The sequence below is a fragment of the Talpa occidentalis genome, unplaced genomic scaffold (genome assembly GCF_014898055.3).
Source record: "Talpa occidentalis isolate TD23 unplaced genomic scaffold, MPIMG_talOcc4v2.1 talOcc4.3, whole genome shotgun sequence".
Taxonomy (NCBI): Eukaryota; Metazoa; Chordata; class Mammalia; order Eulipotyphla; family Talpidae; genus Talpa; species Talpa occidentalis.
The window spans coordinates 71,055,359-71,073,542 of record NW_023603184.1 but is presented as its reverse complement, the minus strand read 5'-3'; the positions used below and the strand labels follow the sequence as shown (position 1 = coordinate 71,073,542).

At 38.0% G+C, this 18,184-nt stretch overlaps 1 protein-coding gene across 2 annotated transcripts in view; it reads left to right on the top strand.

The window, feature by feature from the left end:
• Positions 1 to 697: 697 nt before the first annotated feature.
• NCKAP5 (NCK associated protein 5) overlaps positions 698 to 18,184 on the top strand; it is a 1,249,968-nt gene continuing 1,232,481 nt past the window's right edge. For both annotated transcript variants that reach the window (XM_054699647.1, XM_054699644.1), the window contains exon 1: positions 698 to 745. The gene's annotated coding sequence lies outside the window, so the exon portion shown is untranslated. The remainder of the gene's footprint in view (positions 746 to 18,184) is intronic.

The window sequence follows — 18,184 nt, the reverse complement described above, 5'->3', positions numbered from 1 at the left end:
GGAATATTATTCCTGGTTCTTAATTTTAGGACAGTTTAGAAGAAAAGATGCTTCAGACAGAAGGAGAGCATTGAAATTGATTGCAAACTGATTAACAACAATTTCCTCATTCTTTTTCTTTTTTTTCCTTTCTGATTTGGCAAATCCCCATGTTCACTGCATTTGGGTGTAGTCAAGCTGCTACAGTCTTCTGATAACTACCTCAAATATCAGATATCACGGGGAGAACCAGCAGTTGGGCACCATTTCTGCAAAAATAGCATTGATGTCTGTGGAGCTTTGTGAGTAGTACCAGAATATGTCACTTCTCGCTCACTTTGTCATTCCACCCAGCTAACTGCCTGGTATGTGTGATATTTCAGAGATAATCCATTATTGGACACACTTTGGTTCTTATCTGTTGAGCTTTCCCTCCTGCTCTCAGCCTACATGATTGGGGTGGGACTAATCCCATCACTGGCTCTGGAAGGGGACATGGGACTCAGGTAGGGCAATAAGAGCACAGTATCTACTGGCCCCAGTCATTGGCTTAGGATCAACAAATTACCCAAATCAGGCCCAACATAGCCATTGAGACTTAATTCTAGGACTTCCACAGAGAGGATGGACAAAGTCATGTTCTGTTTTGAAAGCTGATGCTACATACAGCTCTCTTATGATCATTCAGGGGAGTACCAGTCAGTGAGAGGAGGCAACATAGAAGAAAGGAGAAGATATAGAGAAAAAGAAAGGGAAGCAGATATTTGTGAGTCATTATGTTTTTCTTTATTCCTCTGTTTTTTTGTTTTGCTTACAAAGCTTAAGTGGGTTTCTGTAACTAGCAGCTTGAAGAATCTTGACTATAAGTTGGGGAGCAACATGCCATGGGCCCTGTGCATTCACGTTGGTGATGCCAAACATTCAAGGCCCCAACTGCTCTTTTCTGGAGATATCTCTCAGGATTGTGTTTGTACTGAGCAACCTTGAGAGGTAACCTGACACAAGTGACGAGGAGGCTTGTATTTAGTTCCTGTAAAAGTAGTGAATCTCTTAAGGTCAGTGTTCCTTTCCTGCAGAGTCCCTCACCATATGTAAAGGTGCTCATCTGGGTCCTCCAGTGTTGCTATTGTGGGGCTTGTGGGGCATGGGGATGAGATATAAACTAACGGCATGCTCACAAGTATGACTGATTTGTTGCTATAGACCTTTATCTCTGACCCAGGAGGCTCATATCTTTTGCCAATACCCATGAAAAAGTAACAGGCTACCTATTAATTTGAAAAGTAAGGTGAAATTCCCATACCCTTAGTACTTTCTGGCACAGTATAGCTCATTTGGACTTTGCTACGCCAGTAAATATTCCATGGAAGCTGAGATAGGTGTACCTGCTTGATAGGAGAATAGATTGAGTAGATTCTTGGGTCTGCCACTGTCTACCTATGTGCCTTTGAATGAGTTATTTAACCTCTTTTCCTCTGTGAAATGGGAGCACTACTTGCCAATTATATAGTTTTTTCACGAGGATTGAATAAGAAAATGCTAGTAATGCACTTGGGACAGAACCTAGCATAGAATAAATTCAGTTAGTGTTAGCTATTTTATTTATTTTTTAAAAATTTATTTATACATACAAGAGCTGGGGTACAAGCCAGAGATGCGGGGGGTGAGAGGATTCACCAGAGACAGAGTGGGGAACAGAACAGGCAGACTGACCGAAGTACACTGCTGAGGGGAGCAGCGGGCAAGACTGGAGAGGTCTGCTGCGCCATGTGGATTGCTCCCTGGCCAGCCAGGGATCAAACTGTGCTGCAGAGGCTGCGGATTGCTTCATAGTGCGGTGCTTAACCCCTTGAGCCACCAGGGAGGCCTAGTGTTAGCTATTTTAAACTACTTTGTAATAAGCACTTAGTATGTTATATTACTTTTAAAGTATTTCAAAATAATTTCTCATAACAAAAGTAAAATTATGAGTATTGCATGAATGTATCAAAAAAAATAACAAAGGTTTAAAAATTAATTCCAAAGCTGAGATAGCCATTCTCATTACATTAGTTAAGATCTGTCTAGAAATGTGTGTGTATGTGCGTGCGTTAAACCAAAGCAAGATTATAGCATGCCCACTGTTTTGTTACTATATAACCACCATTCTAGCTTATACTTCTTTTATAGATTTCCACTAAAATATATTGTGAAAGGGTATATACAAAGGACTATGAGTAGTATAGGTAGACATTTTTAGGATGAATAAAATGGACACCTAGGAACCTGCCATAGAACATAAGCAACAGAAAATTGCTCACACCACTGAAGCTCCTGTGTGCTCCTTCCTGATTGGATCCCCCCGTTTCTTTGTCTTGCTCACAGGATACTACATGGGGAATCCTGAATTTTGTATGTATTATTCCCTTACAATTTGTACAGTTTCACCAAGCAAGTCTGTATTCATAAATGTTATATGATTTGGTTTGTCATTTTAGAACTTAGAACATGCCATTATGCTGCATGTATTTTTTTTTACTTACTTTTAGGCTTTGTATAGATTCCTGAGATCCATCCATATTGCCTCCTGAAGTTGTAGTTCATTCATTTTTCAGGATTTTATGTTATTCCCATATGCTAATATTCCATGATTTAGCCAATGGCACATAGATAAATCACCAAGGAAATGGATTTGGTGAAGAAAATCATCTGACTCCATTGGCAGATATTGCAGACTCTAGGTGGAGGTTTGGCATCCTACCCTGAAACAAGCTATTTGCTCTGAGGTTAGTTAGGGCTTTCCCAGTTCCATGCAGGCCAACCCAGATAATGAAGGCGCTAAGATCATTGTGGAGATGATTTCACAAGTATAGAGGAAGAGAAGGAGGGTTGAGGGCCTGTGACTGTGAATGGAAGACAGCCTGTCTGCTTAGATTGGAAAGATTCCACTGGATAAAATGTAGATGAGACAAAAACTTTTTTTATAAGAAAGTATGGCTGGAGATGCAATGTTGAATGAGCTGAGGCTATATAAGAAAAAATATGAAATAGGTTATAGAATTTAAGGCAACCTATGTGGGCAAGTGTGAGAACTGATACTTCCTTATGTCCCCAATAGAAATTGAAGCAAAATCTACATGGAGGGCAATTTGGTCAAATCTAGAAAAATTAAAACAATACCTTCCATTTAATGCAATGTTAAAATTTTTAGAAATTTATGTAATACATGTATAAGATTATTTACATATGTAGCTACTTTTATGATAATAAAATATCTTTTTTTTTTTTTTTTGAATTTGAATTCACAGTATTTATTTCCAATTGGCAATTATATATTTATTTACATGTGATTTTGTTTTTCTTTTTTTTTTTTTTTTTAATAAATTTTATTGTTATATTCCCCATACAATTGCAGCCCCCCATTCTGACCCCAATCCCTCCCCTCCACCCCCGCCCCCTAAAAGTGTCTCTGGTTCATAGTTTTTTGTTGATTTTGATTTTCACTTTCTTATAGTTATTCATTTCCTGGTCCCTTATTTAAGTTTTCTAGATTCCTGCTATGAGTGAGACCATCCGGTATTTTTCTTTTTCTTTTTGGCTTATTTCGCTGAGCATGATCCCTTCCAGCGCCATCCATGTTGCTGCAAATTGCATGTGTTTATCTTTTTTGAATGCTGAGTAATATTCCATGGTATTATGTACACACATCTTCTTGATCCAGTCATCTATTTTTGGGCATTTGGTGTTCCAAAGCTTAGCTATTGTAAACAGTGCTGCTATAAACATAGGGGTGCAGGTGTTCTTTGGAATTGATGTTTCTGTGTCCTTTGGGTAAATACCTAGGAGTGAAATTGCTGGATCATATGGAAGCTCTATGTTTAGTAGGTCCAGAAATCTCCATACAGCTTTCCACAGTGGTTGGACCAGTTTGCACTCCCACCAACAGTGCAGAAGAGTTCCTTTTTCTCCACACCCTCCCCAACATTTGTTGTTGCTAGTTTTTTTAATATGTGCCATTCTCACTGGTGTTAGATGGTATCTCATGGTAGTTTTGATTTGCTTTCCCTGATGACAAGTGATGTTGAACATTTTTTCATATGCTGTTGGCCATTTGCATTCCTCTTCAGAGATGTTTCTTTTAGCTCTTCTGCCCATTTTTTGACTGGATTATTTTCTTTGTGTTGTTGAGTCTCATCAGCTCTTTGCAGATTTTTGTGATCAGTCCTTTATCATTAGTGTTGGGTGCAAAAATGTTCTCCCAGTTGGTGGGGTTTCTCTTTGTTTTGTTATTGTCTCTTTTGCTGTGCAAAAGCTCTTTAATTTGATGTAGTCCCAGCTGTTTATCTTTGCCTTCACTATCACTGCTTTGGGTGATGTGTCTGTAAGATGTCTTTGATGTGCATATCACGTAGTGTTTCGCCTATATTTCCTTCTATATATTTATGGTTTCAGGTCTTATGTCTAGTTCTTTAATCCATTTTGAGTTGATTTTTGTGTATGGTGTGAGGTGGTGGTCAAGCTTCATTCTTTTGCATGTAGCGACCCAGTTTTCCCAGCACCATTTATTGAACAAACTTTCTTTGCTCCAATGCATATCTTTGCTCCTTTTCAAAGATTAGTTGACCATAAATCTGTGGGTTTATTTCTGGATTTTCTATTCGATTCCATTGGTCTGTATGTCTGTTCTTGTTCCAATACCATGCAGTTTTGATGATTATGGCTTTGTAGTATAGTTTGAAGCCTGGAGTCTGATGCCTCCATTCCTTTCTTTTTTTTTCAGGAGAGCTTTGGCTATTCGGGGTTTTGGTGATTCCATATGAATTTCATCAATAATTGTTCTATTTCTTTGAAGAATGCCATTGAAATTTTGATTGGAATAGCATTGATCTGTATATTGCTTTTGGTAGGATGGCCATTTTAATAATGTTTATTCTTCCAATCCATGAGCAGGGGATATCTCTCCATTTCTTTGTGTCTTCTTCTATTTCTTTTAACAGTGTTTTATAGTTTTCTTTGTATAGGTCCTTTACCTCTTTTGTTAGATTTATTCCCCAAATATTTGATTTTTTTGTTTCAATAACAAAAAGGGATGGTCTTTTTGATTTCTTCTTCTTCAGATTTATTGTTTGTGTATAGGAAGGCTACTGACTTTTGCGTGTTGATTTTGTATCCTGCCACTTTACTGAACTGATTGATGAGTTGAATTAGCTTTTCTGTGGAGTTTTTGGGGTTCTCTATGTATAATATCATATCGTCTGCAATAGTGATAGTTTGACTTCTTCTTTTCCTATTTGGATTCCTTGGATGTCTTTCTCTTGTCTTATTGCCCTGGCTAGGACTTCCAGTATTATATTGAAAAGCAATGGTGAGAGTGGACATCCTTGTCTTGTTCCAGATCTTAATGGAATTGCTTTCAGCTTTTCACCATTGAGAATGATACTGGCTGTTGGCTTGTCATAGATGGCCTTTAGGTGTTGAGGTATGTTCCTTGTATCCCCAGAATTTCAAGGGCTTTTATCATGAATGGGTGTTGCACTTTGTCGAAAGCTTTCTCAGCATCTATTGATATTATCATATGGTTTTTATATTTCTTTTTGTTGATGTGTTGGATAACGTTGATTGATTTTCGGATGTTAACCATCCTTGTGCCCCTGGAATGAATCCTACTTGGTCGTGGTGAATTATCTTATGGATACATTGTTGGATTCTGATAGCTAAAATTTTATTGAGGATTTTTGCATCAGTGTTCATTAGGGAGATTGGCCTGTAGTTTTCCTTTTTTGTGTTGTCCTTGTTCGGTTTTGGTATTAGTGTAATGTTGGCTTCATAAAACGTGTTTGGTATTGTCCCTTCCTCTCAATTTTTGGAAGAGTTTGTGAAGGATAGGCACTAATTCGTCTCTGAATGTTTGGTAGAATTCATTTGTAAATCCATCAGGTCCTGGGCTTTTGTTTTTGGGGAGGTTTTTTATTACCATTTCAATTTCGCTAATTGTAATTGGTCTGTTTAGGTGTTCTATTTTTCTTTATCTAGCTTTGGGGATTGTAGAGTTGTAGGAATTTGTCCATTCCTCTAGATTGTTAAACTTGTTTCCATATAACTGTTCATAGTAGTTACTGATTATTCTTTTGATTTCTGCTGTGTCCGTTGTGATTTCTCCTCTTTCATTGATGATCCTGTTTATTTGTGCTTTCTCCCTTTTCCTTTGTGAGCCTGGCTAGGGGTTTGTCTATTTTATTGATTTTTTCAAAGAACCAGCTCTTGGTTTCATTGATCTTTTGGATTGTTTTTTTAGTTTCAATTTCATTTATTTCTGCTTTGGTTTTTATTATTTCTTTTCTTCTACTGGTTTTGGGGTTTTTTGTTGTTCTTTTTCTAGATCTTTGAGCTTCGAGATGAGGTTGTTTCTTTGCGTTCTTTCTTGCTTCTTGATGTGAGCTTCTATTGCTATATATTTTCCTCTTATTACTGCTTTTGCTGCATCCCATACATTTAGGATATTAGTGTCCTCCTTGTCGTTCAATTCAAAAAATTTTTTAATTTCTTCTTTGATCTCCTCATTAGTCCAATGGTCTTCCAGTAGTGTGGTTTTTAATCTCCATGAGGTAGGAAAGTTCCTTGCCTTCTTTTTATGGTTTATTTCTAGTTTGATGCCTTCATGGTCAGAAAAGATGGTTGATATGATTTCAATCTTGGTGTATCTGTTGATGTTTGTCTTGTGCCCCAGTATGTGATCGATCCTGGAGAATCCCGTGTGCGCTTGAGAAAATGTGTACTCCGTTTTTTTGGGGTTTAGTGTTCTATAGATGTCTGTTAAGCCTAATTGCTCTAGGTCCTTATTTAGAGCTTTGGTTTCTTTACTTATTTTTTGTCTTGTTGATCTATCCATTGTTGATAGTGGTGTGTTGAAGTCTCCCACTACGTATGTGTTTTCTCTGATGTCTGTTTTCAGAGAGGACAACAGTTGTCTGATATATTTTGGTGCTTCTTCGTTTGGTGAGTATATGTTAATGAGTGTTATTTCTTCTTGAAGTATTGTCCCCTTGATCATAATGTAGTGACCATTGGGGTCTCTTTTTATCTTTTTGAGTTTGAAATCTGTTTTATCTGATATAAGTATAGCTGTTCCTGCTTTCTTTTTTGGTCCATTTGCTTGTAGGATTGTTTTCCATCCTTTAACTTTGAGCCTATTTTTATCTTTTGTAGCTAAATGTGTTTCCTGGAGACAGCAAAAGGTTGGGTTTTGTTTCTTAATCCAGGCTGCCACTCTGTGTCTTTTTATTGAAGAGTTTAGTCCATTTACATTTAGAGTTAATATTGATATGTTAACATCTGTATTTGCCATTGTGTTTGTCTTTCCTTTGATTTTATTTATTTATTCTTTTAATAACTTTTTTTTTTTTTTTGGCCTTCTTTCATTGTTATTCGTCCCTCTGAGGTTCTGGCTTTAGGACTCCTTGTAGTATTTTTTGGAGTGGGGGTTTAGTTGCAATGAAATTCCGGAGTTTCTGTTTGTCTGGGAAGGTCCATATTCTTTCTTCAAAGAGGAAGGAGAGCTTTGCGGGATAGAGTATTCTTGGTTGGCATCTGTTTTCTTGGAGTCTGTTGACTATGTCCCTCCACTCTCTCCTTGCCCGTAGTGTTTCTTCGGAGAAGTCTGATGTCAGCCTGATTGTTTTCCTTTGTGTTATCTGTTTCTTCCTCTTGCCAGCTTCATTATTTTTTCCTTGTCCTGGATTCTTGGGAGCTTTACTATTATGTGTCTTGCTGTATTTTTCCTTTCGTCGTGGAAGTTTGGTGTTCTTCTTGCTTCTTGTATATCAATTTTCAGCTCCTTCTTCACATTTGGGAAGTTCTCTTCAATTATCTCTTTGAATATTTTCTCTGTTCCTACATCTCTCTCCTCTCCTTCTGGTATTCTATAACTTTATATTTCCTTTCCTCATGGAGTCAGATAGTTCCCGAAGTCTTTCTTCGTTCTTTTTCGTACTTCTCTTTCTTTTCTGTTTTTGGTTCTTTTATTTCTGTGTCTTCAAGATTACTTATTCGTTCTTCCATTTCATCTATTCTGCTTTATTGCTTTTCCCAGAATTCTTTAGTTCTTCCATTAATTCTTTGATCTCCTGCATTTCTTTTACTTCCCTCTTTAGGGACTCAATTTCTTTCTTCTGACCATTGTTTTCCTCTCTAGGGACTCAATTGCATTCTTCTGATCGTTGATTATTTTTCCCTTATCATTGTTTTCCTTTATGACTTCTGTCAGTTTTTTAATCACGGCAATTTTAAATACTCTTTCTGGAAGGCTCAGAAATTCTTCCAGTTATTGTCTTTGCAATCTGGGGGCTGGCTTTCTTTTTGTGGTGTGCTTTTTCTCTGGAGAGTTGCTAGGTTGCGTGTGGTTCTTCTCCTCCCTACTGTCTGTTTTCTAATTTGCCGTATGCGTTGGGACACTGTGTTGTTGGGACTGGCCGGCATCTTGGGTGGGCTTCTCTGTTCCCCTCTGGTTCTTCCAGGAGTCATCTGTCAGTTTCAAGCAGCCTTTAATGGAGAAAGGTCCCTGTTCTAAAATGCCGATGTGGGACACACTCCCTGTGCGCCTGTCTGCCCCGGCGGTGTTCCTGCTCCCCTCTGGGCTTGGACTGCAGGCCAGAGGGGGTCTGGCGTGGGCGAACTTCCCCCGCTCACCTCTGGCTCCTGAGGAAGCCTTCTGCAGGTTAGTCTTTACTGAAGAAATGTCCCTGTTCTAAAATGGTGATGTGGGACACACTCCCTGCGCGTCTGGTCTCAGGCACACTCTTCTGCGCGCCTGGTCTGCCCCGGCTGTGGGTGCTCGCTCTCCCTGTGGGCTCAGACTACTTGTTCGGAAGGAGCCAGGTGTGGGCTAACTCCCCAGCTGGCCACTAGCTCCTTCAGTAGCCTGTGCTGGGGTCAAGTCGCTAGGTGGCGCCAGAGATCTCTCCTAGAGCCCTTGGGGAGCTGATTTTCCACCCAGTGGGACAGGGAGCAGAGCGGGGATGGTAGGGTACACCTCAATGGCTTTGGGGTGCTGTGTCTGCCTTGTGCCCCACCGTCGTGGGGAACCCACGCCCCTAATTTCGTGCCCCGGGTCACAGTTCCAAAGCCCTCAGTTCCAGGACGCGGGCTTTAGCCCAGATCAGTGGCGCGGGAATGGCGCCTTTTGAATCCCGCTCCCCTGCCTGGGCGCCTTGTTCCTGCTCACTCAGGGAGGGCCTCGCCGTCTCCCCGCAAGCCTAGGTCGCAGGCGCGGGGACCTGGGCAGCTGCGATCTGGTCTGGATCCGCGCCACTTTCCGCGCAAGCTTACCGGGCGGCCGGGGCTGTGTGCTGGGGCTGGTCTCCTCCTGGGGGGCGGGGCTCTCTTTAATGGCGCCTGGAGCTCACCTCCGCGGCGGATCCTGCAGGGTTTGCCTCAGCTCCCGTTCACGGGGTGTGGTGGCTGCAATAGTTCCTTTCCACTCACAGTCCCGCTTGCTGTGTCCGTTTTTCTTGTTGGCTGTTTTGGTTTGTTGTTTCCCTCCTCTCTGCCGGTGGGAGAGTGCCGCCTCTGTGGGCGGGGGAGGGGAGCAGGGTTCTGCGCTTCCCTCCCTTCTCGTCCTCTTTTATGGCCACTTTCTTCTTCGGGCAGTTTGCTGGAGTCACCCGTTTATCTTCCGTGTCCCAGTTCTCACTGGGACCTGCCGCTTTTCCTCCCTATTAACTTTTTTTAATGGGAGATCTTACTCGCAGCGTCTCCTCGCCGCCATGTTGCTCCGCCCCTATCCGATAATAAAATATCTTAAAAAATTAAATGTCTGTCTATAGGGGTAAATACATGGTTAATCCAGGCAATAGAAAATAATGAAACAGTTACAGGGAATGAGGAAAATTTTTAGTATTATTACCAGTATAATACTTGCAAAAATCAAAGTACAGTGGTTTAATAAAGAAACCTTTTGTGTGTGTGTGTGCATGCGTTATTTGCTGGCTACAGTGCATAGAATATTTCTGTTGAGATGGTTGCTTCTTGGACTCTGGGTAGTACAGAATCTAATCTTTCTCAGATGAGAGAAAGATATTTTACTGTTACATTTTTGTGTCTTTAAAATTTTATATCAAATGAAGGTATCATTGAACTAAAGAGTAAGTAAAATGAAAATAAAAATACATGGGAAGCAGAAGTCAAAGTGCAGGCACTGAAGAAGAGGCAGGTAGAGGATGGAGCTTAGAGGAAATGCAGAAGAGATTTATCCTGAAAAATTGGTGAAGAGGATTTGGGGGAAGGTTTGAAGATTGTTGGAGTGCTATAACTCTTTCAGATTATATACAAATTTTTGTTTTGATTTGCTGTGTCAAGTGCTGATTGTAACAAAAATGGTAAACCAGCTACAGTAAAAGCAATAGTGAAGAATGAGTGTTATTTTAGTGTTTACAATGTGACCAACTCTGACCAAGCACCTCACATACTCAGTCTCATTTAATCCTTATATCAGTTTATGAAGTTTGATATTATTATTTCCATTTTATTAGTGAGAAAACTGAGGCACAAAAATAAGCAGCATATTTTCAAATTTATGTAGTTAGCAATAGCATTGACATCTGAGTTTTAAAAATTTGAACTTCATTGAAATTTGAAGTTTTGCTTGCCTTTAATGATTGTCTTTTTAACCCCGTTGCTCTGTCTTTTCCTAATGATGAGGACTTTGTTAGAATGTGCAGTAGCATGAAGACACATCTGCCCAAGTTTGGGCACTCACATATCCCATCTAACTTCAGAGGTTAAGAGTGTGCAAATATTAAAGGCTCAATTGTCAGGGGGAGCTGGGATAAGAAAGTGCAATAGAAGTTATAATCTTGTTCATCCAAGACAAATCTAGAGATATTAGGACAATAGGCAGGGTAATCATTTGGGGGATATTAGAAAGAAAGATGTCTGCAAACCGACAGCCAAGCAGGTGTTATTGCCCTACCTATTAGGCCGCTGGGAGTTCCTAGCGTGTGAGATGAGGTAGAAATCACATAAATACTTTGCTGACTTCACTAACTTGCAAAAGTATTTTCAAAATACTTTCAACTCCAAGCAGATTACTCACCCTTCAGCAGCCCTCAGTTTCTGTGTGATAATTCAGAGACAATGTGTTAACCCCAAAGCTCTTACAAAACACCCCAGAGCTAAGACGAGCCAAGCTGCTGAAGCTCACATGGAGGACAATGGAGCCTGTTTTTTCCCTAGGAGATGAGTTCTTTCTCTTCCATTATTATTCCAACAACACCGACACCAATAAGTTTATGAGAACAATTCAGGGCTTACTTTCTTAAAATTTTTTCACTGATATGAACCATATCAGTGTTTTCATTGCCAGAGAGAGAGAGTGTGTATCTCTATATTGTTCTTCATATTAAACTCTGATTTGTTAGGACAGCAAGTTTCTAGTTACTTGTATTCTCACCAATGACAAAACTTTTCAAATATGACTTAAAAAAAGAAAGAATATTCTAGATTTGTATTATCAAATACTGTAGTCACTACGCTACATGACAATTGAACACTAGAAATATGACGGGTCTGAATTGACCTTTCCTATAAATATAAAATACATGTCACACTTTGAAGACTTAGTATTGACAATGGAATTTATTTAAACTTGATATTGATTATACAGTGAAATTATAATATGGGCAGGCCTTGCTTTGCATGGCAGTGCAGAACCATAGAAATGACTGTGCAGTGGACACCATGCTAATCACTGTAATAACTAATGGGGAAAGTGATGACTGTTATGTAACCTTCAAAAATTTTGCTCAACACATTTAAAATTCTGATTGTCAGCTATTAATATAGGAAGAAATGAAAAGAACAGCAAAATTAATTTATTTGGTACCTAATAATTAAAAATTTATAATCAAAGTGATTTTGAAAATTTATAATCAAAGTGATTTTTTTCTTTATAACTTTTCAGGAGTAATTTGAATAGTAATTGTCACCTTCTCATTGTATAACTTAATTATTGGGGTAAGCACCTTTTGTAAGCTTTGGTGAATAATCATTCTCTTTTCTGAGCCCAGATCTTAACACTTTATCCTTTGCTCTCTGAATGTTATGAAATATCTCTGAGTTTCTTCAATATGAAGTTTTTTCTGTGTCACTTCTTTTGGGACATCTGTGTCCTTTTCATCAGAACCAAGCTCCTCATTTAAGCCGAAAAGTTTGCCTTCACTAAATTCCTCTGGCTACACAACTAGAGTCTACTCTTGAACAGCAGAGATGTCACCATCCCTGTAGTCACCCAACTTCTACTCACTCCCACTTTTACTGGCAATGTTATCAGTTTTTTTGTCCCTTTTCTGTCTTTTCATCTTTTTCAGCCTATTCCTTTTTTAAGATTATTCCTTTTGTTAAGAATGTCACCGGGCTTTACCACTGACAGGCAAGGATGCAACATCACTGCATACTTTACTGTCAGTACGTGAGCTGAGTAACAGATGTGCAGGGGCTGATGATGGGAGGACTTGGAAAGAGTATGTCTGGTCACTGATAATGATGCACACCTGTTTATGTTGTCATTTGTGGACTGAAATTCAAGCAGCAAAGTTTGTACTTTATGCAATCACACAGTTAATATATAAGAGTACCTGAAATTTGAACCATATTATCGGAGGATTAGTACTATTTAAACAATGGTAACTGAAATTTACGCATACTGGAATCATGCAAAACAAAATTTGCCAATATTTGGGATACTGAGTTAAATAAAATGATTAAAATTAATTGTACCTGTTCTTTTTACTTTCTGAAGGTGACAACAGAACATTTTAAAATCACATATATGGCGGGCCTCCCCTGGTGGTGCAGCGGTTGAGCGCTGGGCTGCGAGGCTGCCTGCAGCCTCTGCAGTACTGGTTCATTCCCCAGCCATCGGCAAGGGTCCCACAAAAAAAAAAAAAAAAAAATCACATACATGGCTTGCCTTATATTTCCATTGTATAGTGTTTTTACCATACAGTAATTAAAACTTTAAGAGAAGGAAAAAAAACCATGAATTTGGAAAAGAATCAAACATTGTCACAGACATAAAGAGATAGAATTAGCTACAAACAAAGGCATAGATTCAGATCTACACAAATTGAACATGATTGTGTAGTGAAAAACAGCAAAGCTAAAATTAAAAAGAGAATAGATTGGGAAAACACTTCTACCAATTTTTTAATCAATAGTGAATTTCTAATATTATGAAATAACTGATTTAAATTTATTCTAAAAATATCAAGCTTCAGTAGATTGTAAAACAGATGAATAGCAATTTATATAAGAGGAAATTGAAATAGTAAATGGGCACCTAGAAAAGTGTTCATCTTCTCTAGTTATCAAAGACATGAACATTATTGTCAATGTTGAGTTATAATTTTGTATCCACTTTATTAACAAATAATTATAAAACTCAACACTATGGGGAGAGATTGGTGATTTCATGGGCCATAACCCACATTGTAATTAGATATTGTACTTTTAGCAAGCGATACTGAATAAATAGAAACAGATGTACTGATATTCCCAGCTCTTTTTTTTTTAAAGATGAATTTATTTATGCATACAAGAACTAGGATACAGGACAGAGGTGTGTGTGTGTGGGGGGGGGGTGAGGATTCACCAGAGACAGAACAGAACAGGCAGATTGTCTGAAATACACTGCTGAGGAGAGCAGCAGGCAAGTCAGGAGAGGTCTGCTGCCCATGTGGGTATCTCCCTGGCTGGAGATTGAACTCATGCTGCAGTGGCTGTGGGTAGCTTCATAGGTTGCATCTTAACCGCTTGAGCCACCAGGGAGGTCCTATTCCCAGCTTTTTTACCTAGTAATGCCCTCCTGAGAATTAACTATAAGGAAATATTTCAACAAAAACAAAAAGTTATAAAAATGGGAAAATGTCTATTGTATCATTACTTATAATGACAAAAAACTGGAGCTATACTAAGCATCTAGTATAGAAAACACTGCAAACAAAAATGACAGAACACAGAGTCATTTTCAATTTCACGTAGAATGTTTGCTAGGATTTACCATATGCTGTGTCATAAAGCAACCTGCAATATATTTCAAAGGATTGAAATCAGAGTAAGCTCTCTGAGTGTAGTGGAAATACTCTTGAAATCCATAACAAAAGCTAACTGGGAGAGCACCATTTGCTTTAACATTAGGCAATAAAATTCTCAGCAATCCATGAATCAGAGAAGAAATACAATGGAGATTAGAAAATATTTTGAACTAAGTGATAGTGAAGTTATGGCTTATGAAAACATGGAAAACAGCTAAATAACTGCCACCTAAAGTACTCTAATCATCACATAACAGACTTAAAATAAAAGAGATAAATGTATCTTATAATAACAAAAACAGAATTCACAGGTTTTTATTTTTAATGCATTTATTAGAAAAATTTTATTTTTAAATGTATATATTAGAAAGAAAAAATTATATAAGTAAGCAATTCAAGTTTCCATATTAAAACAAAGTATCACAGACAGAAAATTAGTCCAAAGAATGAAGAAAGCAGATATAATAGAAATAGGAAACAAAATTCTATAAGGAAAATCAATAAAATTCTTATTTAATATTGTACTGGAAGTCCTAGTGAGAACAATTAGGCAAGACAAAGAAATAAAAGGCATCCAAATTGGAAAAGAAGAAAGAAATTGTTATTTGCAGATAATATGGTTTTATATATAGAAAATTCCAAAGACTTAAGCAAAAAACTGTTGAACCAGTTAACTAATTCAGTAAATTACAGGATATAAAATCAACATACAGAAATCAGTTGCATTTTAAACACTAATAATGAAACATCTGAGGAAGTAATAAAAATAACTACCCTATTCACAATAGCATCATAAACAATAAAATATCTGGGAGTAAATTTAACCAAGTAAGGGAGAAATCTGTACAAAGAAAATGACAAGACTTTGTTTGAAAGAAATCAATGAAAACAAACGAATGGGAAAACAGTACATTCATGGATTGGAAGAACTAATATTTAAATGTTTATGCTACACAAAACCATTTATAGGTTCCACATAATTCCTATCAAAGTTTCAAAACTAATTTTGAAACAAGAATGACTAACTGTAATGGCAAACAAGATGGTGACACAGGGAATCTACCAGCAGGAAAAAAAGAAAAGTAAATAGGAGATCTACCAAGTTTAAAGGCCTCATAGGCTACCACTATTATTGCCAAGGTATTTTTCCCATGCTCTCTGCTCATCTTTTCTAGTTTACTGCTCCAGTGTAGGTTGTCTGGGCGTAGAAAAGAAGCCCACTGCATTCTAGGAGAGAGGCTCCCAAAACATGAATGAAGAAGCAGAACAAAATGGTTCCAGGAGTAGTGAACAGGGAGATGCACCACAGTGTCCTTCTCCCTTTAAGAGAGGACTTGTTGCCCCAGCTACTAACAGTGCTCTCAGGGGGCAACCTGCAACTATCAGTCCTTTAGGAATTACAGAGTGTCACCGAAATTATAATGCTCCTGGGCTGTAAATCCAATGGCATATGGTTCTACACTCACTGACTGATTGAGGCAGAGGTATGAAGGCCCAACTATTTCATTTCCATATTAGACAATCTGAATGACATATAGTAGGCAGAATAATACATCTTCTAAAGATAGCCACATCTGAATCCCTGAAATCTGTGGATATGCACTGTTATATGACAAAGGGTAATGAAGGTTATAGATAATTGTGGTTGCTAATTAGATGAATTTAAAATGAAGAAATTATCATGGGTTACTTGGGTAGGACCACAAAAATTGTGTGGGTCTCTTAAATATGAGAGGAAGTCAGATAAAGGGATCAAGTCAGAGAGATTTGAAATGTTACTTGACTGATACTGAAGAGGAGGAAAAAGCCAAAAGTCAAGAAGTTCAGGCAGCCTCTAGAAATTGGAAAATAGCCTCCAGAAGGAATATGGTCCTGCCGGTCTCTTGATTTGTGCTCAGTCAGACTCATCTTGGATTCAGACTTCCAAAACTGTAAGATAAAAAAATAATGATGGTTACCAGGGGTTACTGGAAGGTGAATAAGACAGATTAATTCTAGGTTACTTGCAATGAACAGTAAATAAATCCTAAAGATGAAAAGCATAACAAACATAGATAACAACGTTGTATTATAATAATCAAACTTGCTGAAGAGTAAAAGGAAAGTATTCCAAGCACTAAGAAAAAATGATAAATATGTAACATGATAAAGGTGCTAACTATTATTACTACAATGGTAAATATTACAATCTATAAATGCATCAAGTCAACATGCTATGCACTTTAAATTTACATAGTTTCTAATTTCAAATGAAAAATATATTTCAAGTTTTAAAAAGGGAATCTTCAGACTTAAAATTGAGTATCTGAGATATAAGGGTTAGCTTGATTCTAATGGAAATAATAATTAGTTTTTATCCCTGTTTTTGCCTCTGAGGGTACTGAGATTTACAGATATTGAGTGATACTTCCAGGAGAGCAAAACTAAGAAGTGTAAAGTCACTCGAGTTCTAGTTCCATATTCTTCTCTCTCTTTCTCTCTCTTTTTTTTCTTTTTTTTTTGCAACACTGTTAGAAAACTGGATGTTTGGATCAAAAAAAGTACATGACATAAATTATTTCTCAAAACTCATCTCCTTAATTTACAGACATGGCTCAGAAATATTAAATAATCTATGTATGCAGAATCTAGTAAGTCTCTGAGGCCAAAGCTGAAGGTTCATCTGCCCCACTGTAATACTCACTCATTTCTTTCTATGAAATGAAGTACTGGGTATCCATGAATATACCAACAATTCTGTTATAAGATCTCAGAGAACAAATAGATGACTACCTTGATTTGGGACTGCATTGATTTGGAAGCCTTGTGGAAGAGAAGGAGACACTCTCTGTGATGAATTTAGACAGGAAGCATGGAGTGGAGAGAACTCTAGGTGCAGGGAGGTGTGGTTGGGAGAGTTGAAAAGTCCAATAGTCAGGGAGCAGACTTGTTTGGCTGAAGCAAAGGGTCTTAAAGGTTCATGGAGCAAGGAAATGTGTCTGTTTCATGAAACCAGTTATCTCCAGAGTTGGATGCACTTTACATGCTTAATTAAACCCAATTAATGAAATAAACCCACAGATTTATGGACAACTAATCTTTGACAAAGGAGCAAAGAATATGCAGTGGAACAAAGAAAGTTTGTTCAATAAATGGTGTTGGGAACAATGGGCTGGTACATGCAAAAAAATGAAGCTAGACTACTTACCTCTCTCCATGCACAAAAACTAACTCTAATTAAAGAACTAGACGTAAGACCTGAAACCATAAAATATATAGAAGAAAAAATAGGCAAAACACTACATGACATACACCTTAGTAACATCTTTAAAGACACATCCCCCAAAGCAAAGAAAGTGAAAAAAAGGAAAAACAGCTGGGACTACATCAAATTAAAGAGCTTCTGTACAGCAAAAGAGACATTAACCAAAACAAAGACACCCCACTGACTGGGAGAAAATTTTTGCACACAATACTAATGATAAGGGACTGATCACAAAGATCTACAAAGAGCTGATGAAACTCAACAAAAACCAAGTAAACAACTCAGTAAAAAATAGGCAGAAGAGTAAAAAGACACTTCTCCAAAGAGGAAATGCAAATGGCCAACAGGCCTATGAAAAAATGTTCAACATCACTAGTAATCAGGGAAATGCAAGTCAAAACTACCATGAGATACCATCTTAAACCAGTGAGAATGGCACATATCAAAAAAACTAGCAACAAAAAATGTTGGTGAGGATGTGGAGAAAAAGGAACTCTCCTGCACTGCAGGTGGGAGTGCAAACTGGTCCAACCACTATGGAAAGCTGTGTGGAGGTTCTTCACACTGCTAAAAATGGCTCTTCCATATGATCCAGCAATTCCACTCCTAGGGATCTACCAAAGGACACAAAAACATTAATTCAAAGGACAACTGCCCCCCCCCATGTTTACTGCAGCACTATTTACAATAGGTAAGCTATGAGAACAACCCAAATGCCCAAAAATAGATGACTGGATCAAGAAGATGTGGTATATATACACCATGGAATATTACTCAGCAATCAAAAAGATAAACTCATGCCATTTGCAGGAACATGGATGGAGCTGGAAGGGATCATGCTCAGTAAAATAAGCCAGAAAGAAAAAGAAAAATACTGGATGGTCTCACTTGTAGG